Source organism: Anser anser, assembly GCF_964211835.1.
Source record: "Anser anser genome assembly, chromosome: 4".
NCBI classification, from domain to species: Eukaryota; Metazoa; Chordata; class Aves; order Anseriformes; family Anatidae; genus Anser; species Anser anser.
Window position 1 is genome coordinate 7,367,012 of NC_139724.1, and position 14,499 is coordinate 7,381,510.

At 43.4% G+C, this 14,499-nt stretch overlaps 1 long non-coding RNA gene across 1 annotated transcript in view; it reads left to right on the forward strand.

The window, feature by feature from the left end:
• The window catches only part of LOC310899324, a 29,226-nt gene that overhangs the window by 8,708 nt on the left and 6,019 nt on the right, over positions 1 to 14,499 (forward strand). Inside the window, exons 4-5 of the long non-coding RNA XR_014584206.1 lie at positions 2,439 to 2,529; positions 3,790 to 4,029. This is a non-coding gene — a long non-coding RNA (uncharacterized lncRNA). The remainder of the gene's footprint in view (positions 1 to 2,438; positions 2,530 to 3,789; positions 4,030 to 14,499) is intronic.

Genomic DNA, 14,499 nt, shown 5'->3' on the forward strand with positions numbered 1-14,499 from the left:
AAGATTTGTTATATTGTATAAGCAGGGAAATCTCTAAAAACATAGAAAACTAGTTTATGATTTTCTATAGAATGTCAGACCATTTCTTGATTCAAGGATGAGTGCATACACACATTATATACACTGCACAGTATCATTAATACAGACACTACTGAACTCTTAAAAACTGTTTTGATGTCCTATTTTTTTTTCTCAAAAATAAATAAGAAAACAACTATTAAGGCAACTTTGTTTTTCCATAATTAGATAGGAAGTGTTTCATTGGGGAAAAAAAAAAAAAAACAAAAAAAACTTTACTAGTTTTCCTGCTTCATTATGAGGTTTTTTTTTTTTTCCAAAGAAAGAGTATATTTGAGGAAGTGATTTGTCATTAACTTTTTGTTGCAGTTACCTCAGTCAAGCCATTAACGTGAACTTCAGCATGTATGAGGCTAGCCAGTCTTGTTTGTCTGAGCCATGCTATAGAATCCTTAAAGAAAGTTTTGAAAGAAATTTTGGTTGTGTTCCATCACTGTAAAGGTTTTTTATCATTCCATCTTCTGCATTTTGAATTACTTAGAAACTGCAATTGCATAATCTTTATCTAATGTAAAATATCGTATCTAATAAAAGGAGCATAATGAAGACCATCCAAGAGAAGGATGCAAAGTTAACGAGGCTGTGGGAACATGCACACAAAGCAGACAGAATGGGATGTCAAATATTCTGAAATTTCTTTGAGAAGATAAGGAAAGATATTTGAAAGATTTTGTTACAGACTTCCGTGATCAAACAATGACATATCTGTGACCAACTATCTATTTCACTGGGTAGGAACTAAGAATTAGCTGGAGGCAAATATTCATTCTTGTTTATCATTCATGTGGAGACATGCTGATGGTTACTAGAGTTAGCATTAGCATTATCAGCTGCAACTGATTATACGTTGGTAAAATTCATACCCCTTTGTTGCATTACACTTTAAACATTTCCAATACTTTAAATGGGATTTCACTTCTCTTCATCAAAATAATCAAGAAGCCAATGGATTTTTTCCCCCTTCAGTCATGTATGAACAAAACTAATATACGTAATGCACTAATAAAAAAAATATTCCTCTGAATTCAGGCATTAATGCACGTGACAGACTGTGCCTTTGCAAGAAAAACTTTATTAAGGGAGACCAAGCATACTACTGAGATATACATTGCTTCTAGATTGCTTCTAGTACTAGAATTATCACTTTAGCTATAGGGGAGTCCTTGGAAAGTACCATTTAATTTCTTACAAACAAGTGACATATGAGTAGAAATAGGAACACTTTATTAGCTCTGCAGCAGTTGCCTTGGTCTATTCTGTTATGTTTTTCACTTTTCCTAGAACCAAAAATATTTTCAAGAGTTTTGTTCTGCAGTGCTGTATTTAAATTACTGCTCTTATCCTCTCCATTTGCGTGCTGTCTTATATCTGACAATCCATTATCATGAGCACTGGAAGAGTTTCTACAGTGACTACAGTAAACCTTTGATAACCGTTCCTATACTGGCTGTGCAAAACCACCTCTCGCTCATTTCAGAAAAGACAAAACATCATAGTCTATAGCAGAGAGTCTTGAATTCTGAACTGGACATCACTCCGATAGCAATGTTGTGGTCTGGATCCAAAAGGGATGTTACAATTAAATAAGAATTCACAAAGGCTGTAATATTTATTACTATTAGAATGCATTGCATATTATTAGATCATGATTTTCTTTCTGCCTTGCGTTTGTGTCCTGAAGATGCTGTTGTCCTCCCATAAGCCCCTCTCTAACTCATCATAACACAGGATAAAATCATCTGTGGATACCAATGTAGCATGCCGGGTAATCTAGCTGCAGTGCTTTTAATTAGACTAAAGCTGTTTTGCATATCGAGTATATCTGTTTGAATTTCAGCAGGAGGTGATGTAATTTAGATACAAAGACTGTAAAAAAATGCGGAGTCCTTTGTGTTTAAACATAATGCCCAAATGTAAATCACTGCTCTTTGATATCAAGTGCACAAGGCTTGATCAACAAAGAGGTCTGGGGCACGACAGCAGTGTTCAGCTGAGAATAAGTCACTTGGGTCCTTACCTAGGAGCAAGCAACCCCTCCCCTTTTCTTAGTAGGTCCCTGTTCAGAGGCACCTTGTTCAGGTCAGGGTCCCGAGAGATGGATCTCAGTGAGAATCCAGCCATGTTTTAATGAATTTTCTACCTTTGTAGAATTTTCTGCTTCTCTTTGCTTCCCACCCAGTTGTTGCTGTAATACAAAGAAAACCGTCCTTCGAGTACACTTCAAAGTCCTCTGCTGGACCTAGCTCATACTGAGCCCTCACACAAAAACCATACCAGCACTGCTGTGTGGCAAACAAAAGCTTTTTACATAGCCGTTAATTACTAGAACTTTTCCTTCTCGTTTGCCATTTCCTTGCCAGGTTCACAAGTGCAAACACAAAAGGTCTGGGGAAATACCGTGTTTAAACCAGCAAAAATGCAGAAGATGAAGACACGTCTATGACTGCACAGGTCAGTAGGGCAACACAAAGGGGAAGCTCTTCTCTCTCTCATTTGCTTTTGATTTTTTTTCCCCCCAAATAGTTAAATTAGATGAGGTGCTTTAATTAACAATTGCACTGTTTAGGTTTGCTCTGAAGAGATTTGAATGAATCGAGCCTTCCCTTTCCTTCTGCAGCAAGTTAGTAATGTTCGGACGGTTCGTTAACTAAGGGGTAGCTAATCACTCTCAGCAACAGCTGAAAACGAAACCTGAAATCAGAGAGCAGTAGCCGCAGCTAGCTGCTGGCTTCAGCTCCCTGCACGTTGCCAGGGAGGAGGCAGCATGAAACCGGGGGAGGGGGGTGGTTTAAGGTACCAACAGGCACCATGCCTTCATTTTTTGGCATGATACCTTCTGCAGGAAGGCCTGGTGGCTCTGCCCTTCGCCCTGCGAGCAGATGCAGCACGGCTGCCACCTTCACTACACGCTGGTGCCACCTGGTGTGGCCTGGGGGAATCGGCAGCCATCTTCTGCCCACCTCTTCTCCGTGAGCTGCTGTGAGGAAAAATCACACTCTGCGGTTTGGTAGCCACCAGGCCTAACGCTGGTTTAATGCCCTCGGCAGGGCCGCATCCATCCTCGCACCCAGCTCCAGCTGGGGGTTTCGAGCCCCCTTTGCAAGCTGGCCGTGAAAAAGCGGGGATCTGTCATTGGGAAGTGGAAGAGGAAGGAGCACGATGGTGGCGTGCTGCTTCCAGCGGAGGTGGACATCTCTGGGACCATGTCGATTGCAGCGTTCACCCGCCCCGCCGTGCTTCCTGCCACCGAGGTGTCCAGTAAGTCCTGAGCTTCTGCACCTGGACAGGGAGAAAATTCAGTCCCCTTCTTCTCCGTCGGCGTACACATAGGTAGCAGCAACGTGTCCTTGCCCCACGCTCCTGTTTCTCCTCCTCCCTGTCAACACCTGGCTGCAGGCACCACCTCTCACTGACAGGGATGTCCTCAATTTGCCAAAATTATTAAAATTTGTCAGCACCCTGAGCTGTGGAGGGCCACCAGCCGTGGGCAGGGATGAGGTGGGGGACACCTGAGATCCCTGCGAGCCACCCACCTCCCCACCAACACAGGTCCCTGGCCAGCTGGCCACGGAGAGGGTGCGGTCTCCCCAGTGAATCCAGGAGGTGGTTTCCACTCCTGGCACCATGAGTGTGGGTAGCTTCTGAGTCTCTTCAGAAGGGCAGAATTACACCATCCCACCTCACACTTGGCTTTTGTCCCTCTTCACTCAGCTGCTTCTGAATTCATCGAGTCTCTTCAACCATAACTGGCAACGAGGCAAAGACCAGATGAAAAAAGATGAAAAAATTCATGAAAATAGGTGGCTCGGTAGAGGACAGAGACCTCCAAATAGTGTCCCTTGGGAGAGAAATCAGCATGGTGGATCCCATACCTTGCCTTCTCAGCTGCCCAGCCAGTGCATGCGCTCTGAAGGGAGGCAGAAAAGATGTGCCCAGGCAGATGTCATGAAGGTAAGAGGGATGTGGCATGGTGGAGGTGCACAGGGCAGGGACTGGAGCAGAGGAAATAGAAGTATTGCCAGGGTAGGGTAAGATCATGGGAGATGGAAAAGGAAGCGGGGAAGGACTCAAATCCTTGGAAGACCAAACTTCGTTAACACATCTGCTGACAGAACAAGTTACTTGTTTCCCAGAGTTAAGCCATCTTTGCTTCTTGCTTTCTTAAATGGAGCATAGCTTAATTACTACAATTGCAAAGATTTGGTTATTACTAAAGCTTCTTTTCCTCTTGACCTCTGTTTCTGTCCTGTCTGAAAATTTACTGGCATAGCCGCATTTCACAGATTTTTGTTTGTTTGTTCTTGAGAATTATTTTTACCATCCAGACAATTTGGGATGTACCAGGAAGGCAGGCAGTGGTATTGCTTTTATTTTGCCGACAGTTGTCATGATGGGTGGTGACAGCAGAATTTCCATCTACTGTGTAGATACTCCAGTTATTTGAGTGTGACATGACCTTCAGATTAGATAATCATGGGCTGTTGTTTTTATCAGATCTGCCAGGAAAAAAATTACTTCCTTCAAAAACAAATTAGAATTCATGATTTTCTCAGGGAAGCTGCATATTTTGTGTGTGTATAATAGGGAGATGTTTTTGTGACTAAAATTCTTCTTCTCTTATGTGTATGAAGGGAGTAGAGTAAAATATGGCCTTGACATTTCTTAATGATGCTCCGTACATGTGAAGCTGTACAATACAGGGGTTCCTGGGATCCTGCAGCTTTAGATAATGTAGGCACAGGCTTGTACTTTATTTGCTTTTTAATCCGCCGGGCAATGTTATACAAGGAAAATATTTATTTCACAAAATAGTAAAAAGCTTGTCTTCATTCGGGGATTATTGCAATTCATTTGTATGCAAAGAAAATATCCCAGTGGTTACTGTCAGTGGTTTTGGAACAACAGCCCACTATTTGCTTGGGTTGTGTCTAAGCCTTCTCTCTTCTGTATTGCACATTTTGGTGCATGATTTGTCAAAAAAATAAGAGCTTAGCCAGTATTTCTGAACATTGTAGACCCTCACAGACCGTGTTCAAGCTGTGCCATGGTTTACTTTGGGGAGTATGTGCTAACTGCCAAATATCATATTGACATCAGGAAGTCAGCCTTCCGCTACTGGAAATGTGCGCTGCCAAGTATAGCATTCCTAAGTAAATATGGAAGCAGGGAACATTGTTTATGGTCTGCGTCTTCACCCAGCCGAACCGCTGTACCCTGATGTCCAAAAGCAGAAGGGAGTTTCAAGGTTAAAAGTGCATGAAACCACTTTTCCCCTGGGTTGACTTGGGGCCTGACCAGACTCCTCTTGAAAGCAGAGGGTAGGGGCTCTGCCCCTCTGTGGGATTTCTTCCAGGGATTTCTTACCTCGTTGGGAAGCGTGATGCAATTTAGCAGCCATCTCAGAGCAATGGACCTCAATGGGAGACAATCTTCAGCCTCATCCTCACTCTGATTCCACCAATTTAAGGCAGGCCAGGCCTGACCACTTGAAAATCTTTGCTGCCGTAGTATTTGTGAAGGGTCATGTGAATGTTTATGAAAGGTGCCGATTTCATGGGAACGGGGACTGATGCGACAGCCCACACACTGCTTACGCAGTATTAACAGCCGCCTTCCTGACTTGTCTCACTATGAATATCCATGTAATAGCTTTACATTTTCACATATCTGTGTGTGTGTATGCAGTGTGGTGTGTTATTAATATAAAACTAACATATATTTGACATAGCATATATCTTAAAATAGACACCACCTGAATCAGGCAGATGCTTAACTTAACCAGTACTGGCTCATTTCTTGCCCTTGGAGAAACTCCCACTAGCTTTGCCTGAGTCAAGAAGGAGCAGAACAAAACCCAAAAAAGGTTGTGGAAGGCAATACACGTCTGTAGTTATACAAATAACAGCTTTGCTGGACGCTGCTCCAATCTGAGACTACATATTCTAGGTTTATTCAGGCTTTGGTCCACATGACTCAGTCGCCAGCAACACTTCCATTTAAATACACAAGGAGGTCAGTACAGAGAAACGTGCTGACTTCACGTGGAGTGGTAACTACACCCACGGGGATGCTGTTTGATGCATGATTTGGTTCATTGGTCCAAAAGGACCCAACCTTAGCTGTGAGAGGCAAGGCGTCCTGTGTCAGCATCTGGTGGCAGAAAAGAGTCCAGGGGGCTCTGGGCATGGAGCAGAGCAATGTCAGAACCTCTCCAGTGACTGCCAGGAGCTCCCAGAGAGGGGAGCTGGGCTGGTGCCACATTTCCTTGCTTTTCCTACTGGGATGGGCACCCAGCACAGCTCAACCGATCTGAAAGATGTGGGTTGCTGTTTCAGTTCATATCAGTCTCTGAACAATTGTTAACTAACATCATTTGTTTACGTGAGGAGGTAGAGTGTCTCATTGTGGCTGCTATGCTGTTTATGTCCTATCTGGAGATGTTGCAGGCTGTTCTTCAAACAAAAGGCTTTGACCTTTTCTTACTGAAAGTCTCTGTGCAAAACGAGCTCTCAGACATTTACATCTTGTGCTCATCCATGTTGCTCTTTCTCACATACTAATTTATGCTTTCGTAAAAAGTGTTTTTCATCATATGTTTATATAATATGTTTATACAGACATTTCTTTTATACATTTAATACGTATGTAAGCTTATATCCATAAATGCGTAAAGCCGTTACAGCCCTTTTCCTCTTGGGAGCTATTACGGCTTGCATTTCAATAGACATTTAATACACTTTAAAGGTCCAATTAACCAGCTCTAGAAGTCCTGGCGCTTTACAGCTGTTCTGCCACACTTTCTAGACAAAGCTTTGTGAGGTAGCTGTTACTGCACTGTACGACTTGGTAAGTGCAGCTGAGTGCAGTGGGAGCCAGGGAGGCTGCATTTTGATCATTATATTTTAATAGTGTCTGCTTTTTCTATGGAACTCACGTACCCATAGCCCCTTCTGCTATACATCGTGTACCGCCATAGTCTGAGCTTGGGCTTAAAGTGCTTAAATCTCCAATCTGTGCTTAATGGCAGGATGAAGAACGATGTTTTTCTGTCTGTCCTCGGAAGAAAGCATATCAAAGGTATTACTTGCGGTGGCAGCATGCGTACTATAGACGCTTACTATCTTAGAAATTACTTGAGAGAATTATTAACTATGATTTATGTTTGTATGGCTGGAAAGAAAGAAAATCAATTAGTACTGGCCATTACATAGCCCTGAGCTAGTAATATATAGGCAACAGATCCTATCAGTTCTTTTGGGATTGCCAATTATCCAGCTTGGACGATACTAATGCTATTAATATTTGGGACACAATTCTGTTAGGGAAATTCCTTCAGGAGACGTCTTGACATCTTTGATTTCAGAATGGAAGGGTTGCAACAAGAAAAGAAAAAGGAAAGAATGAAGCTTAACTACCGTTATGAAATGAAAAATAATGCCTTTGAAACAGAAATGGCAGCATTTCAGTGTTGAAACATTTGTTTACTTAAAAATATATCAACATAACATACACATTAACATAATAATGATGCACATTATAAATGTGATACCCCATCCTGAACGTCATGTAGTGAGGGAAGTCAGTGGAATTTGGAAGAGACAGAGTTTCATTGACTCAGGAGTCTCACACGTACAGATTGATAGTGTTGCTACTGGTAAACTTTAGCAAGTTTTTGGGAGGATGGTATCAAGCAACTAACATACATAAATGAGGAACCCTCCGCTCTGTTTAGAGGAACAAGTAGACATGTTTTTTCTCTCTATAAAATAGCTAAGTAAGGGAATTGGAGCAGACAGAAATCTTATTGAGTAATTTAATTCAAGTTGTGTCAGTCTGGAGTAAGAATAATGTGTTCCTTCCCAGGAGCTAGGAGCTGCAAAACACAAGGGGCCATACAGTTACAGAGTGCCTTTGGGTCTGTATGTCCCCTTCAAGAGCTACAGTGGCATCATCTTGATCCCTGCCACTCTGCTAGACCTGCGATGGACACCAAGTCAGTTGTGAATCTCAACAAAGGCTCCTTCTTGTTGAGGCCAGAGCTGTGGCTACCCTTCACTTCCACAAGAACAAAAATAACTCTTGTACATAGCTAGTTCCAGTATTTCAGATAGTAATTTGGAGCAAAATACGTGGAAATAATACCTGACAAGGAGATGTGATCTGTAATCCACAGAATTACACAGGACCAGAGGCACCACTTACCTGTTCTGGCTTGGCAGCTCCTATCTTGCTCACAATATTGCTCCAGTGGCCTCTGTTTGCAAAACATTGTCTCAGATGTGTTGTTTTTTTTTCCTTTGCTGTTTGGTTGCTCTGCCTAAAGAACCTTGAAGAGCTGCAGGGAGGAATATCATTTTATCGGTTTTGTTTTGAAAGCTTTGGAAGAAAAAGCTGGGAGGATTCCTGCCAGGCTGCAGGAATTCAAGGCTGAAGAGCAGAGGAACCAGGGAGGAAGGCTCACAGTCATGGATCAGTGTCCAGTTCACATCGCTGGGATCTCAATGGAAACGGTTTTCCCGATTCTGCTGAGAACTGAACGGTGTACTTTTATTAGGTAGGGTGGCATTATGCCGCTGCAAATGGGGAGATGAGTGAAATTATATATACAGAGCTTTGGATACAGGGCAACATCTGGACATGGACAGGTGATTGATCCTGTTCAAGAAAGGGCAAATGTAATAGGGCAGATAGATCATTCTTGCAATGCAAGTAAAGGATCTAGGAAGTTAAAGGTAAATCTAGGTTCCATTAAATTCAGTAGCTGTTTTGCCGTGGCTCTTAACAGGGCAAGTGTTAGACACACAAGAGCCCAGATTTACCCCTTTCAACAGCATTGAGAAAATTCCAATTGACTTTACATACGGAGGAATTATGCCTCTTATTCTGTAGCACAGAAATAAAGTCTAGTCCATTTGTTTTGTGCAAAAACTTCTAAAATAAAAGAGCCAAGACATAAAAGGAACAACGAGTTGAAAAGGCAATCCACTGAAACTGTGGAGCTACTTTTAGTGTTTGTATGGCAAAACTTTCTTTCATTTGAAATAGTCTCCCTGAGCTTATGTGCGTTGTTTGAAGATAAAAAGAAGACTGCGGGTGGCATTTTCAGTAGGGACTTACCCTTGCTCCTCTTCAAGTCAGTTGGATTTTCCCACTGACAGGTCAAGATAGCACTGTATAGAGAGCATAATCTAAACCAAAGCCCACTTAAAGCCCCCAGCCCAGCGGGAGTCCTTCTCCAGTGTCAATTGATTCAGGCAAGAAGTTTAAAGAAAGTCACCATTTCTGTAATTTTCTGTGGCTGACTGGAGCGATACTTCTGATTACTGATGTTATTCTGATCAGTAATAAAAACATATTGGTAGTTAAAGCTCTGTGCACAAGAAGCTCGAAAAAGTTAGTCCAGCCACCTCAAAGTGTTTCTAATCTTGTTAAAATTATCCCATGAGTAGTTAAGGACTTCCAAAGACACGGGCCAAAAGGCAGCAGCTCAGTTCCAGCCTGCAGGTGACTCGAGGACAGAAGCACGCAGCTGGTCCGTGCAGAAACCTTTCAGATGGGACATGAGGATCCTGCTGCGGTTCACGGTCATGCAATACATTCTGAACCTTGCCTGATTTTTCTTAAGCAGGTATTGGGGTCCAGTTGGAGAAATCAGCTGGAGACCCATTCAGGACAGTTTCTAATGGTGTTTCATTTATATTCTTGTAAACATCACAAATTCATTTAAGCCATGTACCTGTTTGAGTTCCCCTAGATTGATTTACTGAAAGAGAGAAAGGGAGAAAGAGAAAGAAACAAAGAAAGAGAGAGAGAGAGAAGGAAGGAAGAAAGGACAGAAGGAAGGAACGGAAAGAAAAAAAAAAGAAAAAAAAAAAGAGAAAAAAAGAAATAAAGGGAGAAATCAGATTTCCAGAGCTGCTTGGAAGGTTAGGTCACATAGTAACATCCTAACAGGTACCTCAGATCTAACTGGAATAGGGGAAACCTCTTGGGAAGCCAGGGCTCAGTGGGAGGCTGTTACTGGCTTTATCTGCACTAGTGCAGCTTAGAGACACCTCAGAGAAATCCTGTGTGACAGCTCAGAGAATAGAATAGCTTCAGATGTATTTTAAACTTATGTTTTCTTATTCTGCAACTTGCTTTTGTAGTGGGGTTTCTGAGCTGGTCATCAATCACCTTGTTTCTCAGAAACATGATACAGAGACGTCTGCCAGGCCGTGAAAGCAAGAGAAGGCTGGCAACCACGCGATTGCAGCGTGCCTGTCTGTTGCAGAGGAAGGCAGAGTACCATTTAAAATGAGAGGTATTCCTCAGGGGGAGCCCTACGGCTCACCAGGAGGCAAGGGGTGTCTGGAGGACGGTGCTGGTGTCACCACTGGTGGCTGGTGGCTCTGTGCTGGGCATTACAGGACTGCAGCACTCTGCACGCTAGCGTGCTGGCTCGTCCCGTAAAGCTCTAGCTGGGGATGGGAGGAAGGAAGTCAATGAATCACTAGGAATCAGTGCACAGCCCTTCCTGCTTGCTTTTGAGAGGTTTCATTAAGCCTCTAAAAGTTATGTAGGAGCTAAAAACATACATAAGGCTCTGGTAATTACTGTTGGGCTCTGCTTTAAGCCCATCATAGGCTGTTTTCACAGCTCTTGTAAGGTTTGCTTATATAATTTCCTTTGCTGCCGTATCAAACTGGTCGTTAATCTCCACCACATCAGCCACATTATCTAAGGACAAGCTCACCCTGCATCTCAACTACTGCAGTTATCTCCCACCAAGTAGTTCTCACCAGTTTGCTAACTTTGTTTTACCAACAAGGCTGGTGGAACCAAAGCTGGGATGTGGCCATCCCTGAATTCATGACCTGAGACCTGTGTACGTGGCAATACACCAGCTCCAAGGGGAAGCCCTTGAAAAGTGATCTGCAAAGCTTCGCAGCTTTGCACTTGGGCACAAGTGCGCACTAAAATCTGGGGAGCACCTGTGTGTGGAAGAGCTCTTGAAAATACAGCTTCAACAGGGCGTTGCATTAGTTCATTTCAATTACATTGTCTTGCATTGTCCTCTTCACCTCCATCCGCTGCCAGCTCTTTGCTGCAGTAGGTTTCAGAGGTTCAGCAGTTCTAGGAGGTAAATCCAAAGCCTTCCTAAACACAAGAGACCTCCACTCTCCTGTGGAAGTATTTTTTCCTTTTATTTAAGGGATATTTAAAGGTTTACACTCCCAACACATGCCTTTTATTCTTTGCTTTCTGACAACAAAAGCATTTGCCCCCTTTCTCTACTCACTGCGTAAGATGGCTGTAGTCTGCTCAGGCTTCTTCCTCATGCTGTTTCAGTGTCCCTTTGGATCAGTTCCCTACCTCTTTACAACCAGCCAACACCGCTGTCCCACAGTCCGCGTTGCAATCCCACAGAGGGTGCCTTACATGAATTCCTTTAGAAATACATTAAATTCAGTTAAGGATTTCAGAAAGATTCTTACTCTTTGTCAAATTATTCAAATAGAGTCACTAAAATAAATCTGGACAGAAAAAAAATATATCGTATGTTCGCTCCGAGGACTCCAGAGACAAAAGCTGCTCTGTCTGTAAGGAATGAATTAAGACAAATCAGTGCAAGGTGTTTTGAGAATAACCCAAAAGGACATAAAAAGGCTGTCCTAATTAAAATAAAAATCAGCTTCTAAAGGGGATTAGTAAAATGGTTACAGCTCTCGTGTATAGGCGAGGCTTGAGAAAATAAGAGCATAATTACATTTTATTTGAAAAGAGGATTTTCTAGGAATAGAGTTACACATTTGTTTTTGATTTGTGCTTCTGGTTTGGCTTTGGCTTCTGCTAAATATTTAGCCTAGGTTTTGGTGTCAAGTGTAGCCATACCCTGGAGTTATCCTTTCTGTGCTCTGGAGGGCTTTCACAAGGCAAACAAAGCCTCTCTAGAACCAATTCAAACAGCTTGTTTTTACTTTTATCTCCCAATTCCCTACGGGGCGTACTGTTACCAGTCAGAGAGCGGAGAGGAGCCCAGGAGTCCGCTTCTCCATCAGCCGAGGGCAGGTAGCACGGGGAGGTGGGAAAGGTGCCAGGGCACGGGCTGGTGAAAGCTACGTGAGAGCCTGCGGAGCCTCACGGGAGGCTGAGAAGGCAGATAGGGCGAGTGGCTGCTGGACTGATAAGGAGAAGGAAGGAAGGAAGGAAGCAACGGGGGGAAACGCAGCGAGACCTGAGACGGCTTTGGCAGGCAGCTGGCGGGAGGGAGGGAAGCAGGGCTGCAACCCTGGGGGGTTCTGGTGCACCACGGGGCCTTGCCATGGGCCCCACCGCCCTCCCCTCCTCCAGCCACAGAGCAATGTCAGACATGGTGGGATCAGGGAGATCTCCTGACACTGGAGGTGGAAAACTAGGCCCTTTCTGAGTTTTGTGTTTGACCTGGAAGTAAAACTCTTAATTGCAATTTAAGATCCAGGTGCCCTTATTTGTCCTTAGTTGAGGATGCAAGGCCCAGATTTCAGACTTGAGAGACTAAATTTAGGTTCCTAAACCCCACATTTAGGTGCTGAAATAAGCTGCTTTCCCAGAGCCTGCTGGGTGATTACCAGTAGCAAAGATCAAGCTACTAATCTTGGTGGCTAAAAAGGATTTAGGAGCCTAACATTAGACACCTGCTTTTGAAGCACACTGACATCGAGTTTTAGCCCATTCCAGATTTATGTATTTTTATTTCCGTGAAGGTTTTTCCAAGTGCAGGCATTGGACTCCAAGGTTTTCTTGATGTCCTGTGTTATGAGAAACTGCTTGCAGAAGTTTGCCCTTGCCCACCCACAGCCTATGCTGTAGAGGGATGTTACAGGATTTGGGATGTATGGGCGGGGGGCTGTCAGCAGATCTCCCTGCTTCCAAGGAAATGCATTTGGCAAAAAAGGTGACAACTGCATTAAACTGAGGGAGGGCTTTACCTGGGAAATATCCCCAGCTTTTCCACATCTGAAGTAATTTTCCACGGTAACCGGAGAAGGAAAGTCAATCAGCCGCAGAAGTGTGAGCACTACCTTCATTTTTCTCTCCCAGCCAATTATTTCTCATGTCGTTTTTATGGTCTCCAAGAGAAAAATTTGGCCACTAAGACCTTAGTTGTGTAGGTTTGCCAGATAGTCATACGGTCAGAGCCCACTCCAGCTGAGCATATACTGCATTGCTTGCTGAAGAAATGAGGAAAAACATACTTGTTAACAGAGCAGGTACAAAAGGGAGAAATGAAATTTGAATGTATGAAGATGCAACAGAGGTGGGGGGGAGGAATAAACAACAGAAATCGACATGATGCTCTTTGCAGGGAAATGGAAGACACATCAAAAGTGTTGAGACCTATGTAACAAAATGTTAAATGTCTTGCAATAGTGAGAGCAAGACAAAGTAAGCGTTCAGCTGAGTTCTTAGCTCCGTGGTGTTACAGGAGGGGCAAAGAGCAGGGAGAACAGTCCAGGCTAGTGCAAGTGTCTTCGCTGTTAATTACTGTGACAAGTCCATTTGCAACAGGGTCCTCTTTTGTTACTCGGTCAGCTGGGCATTAGTTAGGTCATCTGTTGGAAGTGACAGCTGATTCCTCTATGAGGAGCGGCTGAAACACAGAAGGGCAATATAAGGCGCGTTGTTTGAAGTGTAGATCACATCCACCTTACCTGTTAAAACAAATCCTTCCCACCCTGCTACCTAGTACTGCCTGTACTGACTCACAGAGAAAGTCACAGGCCAGTGGCTCAGCAAGTTCACACCTAATTCAATCCTAGATCTAATGTGACAGAAGCTTCCTGTTGTTGGTGGTATTGTTTCCAACTGTGAGTTCCGTTCTGTCCCATAAATTGGGCTAATGCCCAACGAAAATAAAGATAACCCCTGATTCCGTGCAGTTTCCGCTCTGAGTGAGGCCGACATAGCGATAGGCAATGGGAATACAATATGGGGCCAGAGTAGGATGCAGGAGCTTCACAGAACATAGAAATACTGGACTCCTACTCACATGGGCATGATTATAAATATTTGCATGTATAACTTTGTATGTCGAATGTCCGGCTGAATTTAATAGGAATAATCATTACACACTCAAGGGACAGATTTGTGAACCTGTTGCTGAAATAGGCGTAAATAGGTATGAGCAGAATTTTCCAAAGTAATCTTCTCTAATGCTGCTCACTGAAGTTGGTGGAAGGTTTTGTTGTTGCTGTTGTGTTTAATTGACTGCGCTGGGAGCAGAGGTAGGCCGGTCTGGAAGGGTCTGAAGAATCTGCCCTGTAAGCTTGACATGAGAGCAGATCTGGCCTCACCGAACAACAGAAAACTTTATTTTCAGTTAAATTCCTTAGCAAGTCCTGCTATTTACTCTCCAAAACATATACTGAAAGAATATATATGGTCAGCTCTGAAGATGAT